General features: G+C 36.9%; 1 protein-coding gene across 1 annotated transcript in view; it reads left to right on the top strand.

The window, feature by feature from the left end:
• Window positions 1-1,165: 1,165 nt before the first annotated feature.
• how (protein held out wings) overlaps window positions 1,166-1,804 on the top strand; it is a 49,844-nt gene continuing 49,205 nt past the window's right edge. The window contains exon 1 of the mRNA XM_017912138.1: window positions 1,166-1,184. The gene's annotated coding sequence lies outside the window, so the exon portion shown is untranslated. The remainder of the gene's footprint in view (window positions 1,185-1,804) is intronic.

The following is a 1,804-nucleotide window of genomic DNA, read 5'->3' on the forward strand; positions in this document are numbered from 1 at the left end:
TTTTGCCCTTTTTATTTTTTTATTTTTCTTACTTAGATCACAGTGACATACAGAAGATTATTTTGACTAATTTAATTTTTTAGTTAATTTTAGTGAATTTTCTTCTTATTTGTAGTCAAATTTAACGATGTCATTTAATTTGTAATAAAGATACTTAATTTTTATAACCAGGATGCTTAGAATGATACATTTAAATTTACAAGATTTGTCGCATTTTCGTTAAAAATTTTGAAAGTATAATAAAATTTTATAGGAAATCGTTAAAAAATTAGGTTTAAAAATTGTGTTCTTGAAATACTTGTATATAGTTAAAATATATTGAATGAAAATATGTACATAAATGTGCTTTAATTAAAATAATCTTATGTATAAGATTTATTAGCGATGTATATAAAGTTGGAAAAGTATCTTTTTTTTACATCGAATACTTCTATAGATTGAACATTCGTGTACATAAATAATATGCAATAATATGTTACATAATTATATACTCGTTGTTTAATTTTCAAATAAATATTTTTAGACATACGAGTCTTAAAAGTTCTTATATTATCATAAATATATTTCTAATAAATGCTACAACATTCACGTCGATGCCATTTTATGCAGTTTTTTCCTTCATAAAGTTCCCGTAGAAAATGATTTTCAGCTGACTCTAAAATATCGAGTTAAAGTCGAAATCTATATTTAGCTTGCGGTTTATTTAAAGCATTACGTGTGTTTCGTTAGATGATCAGCTAATTTTATTGAATTTTGAGAAACGAGACACAAACGGCCGTTGAGAAATAAATAGGAATGCCAAAGAAGGAGTAAATTCAAGGAATAAAAATGTGGCGTGCAATAAAAATGTTTTTTTTTCCATGAGAAGCGTGTAATTAAAAGAAGAAAATCTATGGGATAGATCGGTCACGTATAGATAAACGTCCTTGAATCTGGTGGTCCCTCGCACAACGGCAAGATATGTGAATAAACGTGTTTCGTGATGTTCCGTTAACAAAAAGAGTTTCACGAAACGGCTGGCTACTCATGAATCACGAAGATCGTAAGATGCAGGGCACACTACTAGATAACTGCGGCCCTGAATTATCCAACTTGTATGCGACGATGGTATGGCGCGTACCTCAGTACTCTCGCGTACGCAGAGGCCGTATATGGTAGTGGGCGGTAGAAGCGCGCCGATAGAGGTACGCAAGAACCAATGCGCGCGAGACGTATGCGCAAAACGAATGCTGCGCATGCGTTCAAACTCTGGAATCTACGGGTAGCTCGCCGCGGCACATGCACGGATGGTGCAGTAGAGCCGAGAATCCCGTAGCGTGTGTTTGTTTTTAATTTCGCGATCTACGATCTAACTTTTTAACCTTAACAGAATCCAACTCGTGAGAGAGGCTATATTTCCCCTCTCTCTCTCTTTCTCCCCCCTCTCTCTTTCTCTCTCCTCTCTCTCTTTCTCTCAGTGTCTAATTTTCCTGCCTTTCCCTTCCTCTATCTCTTTTCCCTTTTTCTCCTTCCCTCCTCTTCTTTCTTTTTCTTTTCCCCTTCTCTCTTCCTCTCCTTTCCTTCTCCTCCTCCTCCACATCCTCCCTTTCTCCTCCGCCTCTTCTCTCTTGTTCTCAGTCTCGCTCTCTCTGGCACTCCCTCTTTCTCTTTTCCTCTAGCTGTCCTCCCTGTTTCTGTCGCTCTTACATACTTCTCTCCCCCTCCTCCTCATCCTCCTTTTCCTCCTCCTCCTCCTCCTCCTCTTCCTCCTCCTCTTTACACACAGTTTATTGACTCCTCTATTTCTAAAAACGAGATCGGCAGA

This window comes from Eufriesea mexicana, unplaced genomic scaffold, assembly GCF_001483705.2.
Source record: "Eufriesea mexicana isolate 0111107269 unplaced genomic scaffold, ASM148370v2 scaffold325, whole genome shotgun sequence".
Classification (NCBI taxonomy): Eukaryota; Metazoa; Arthropoda; class Insecta; order Hymenoptera; family Apidae; genus Eufriesea; species Eufriesea mexicana.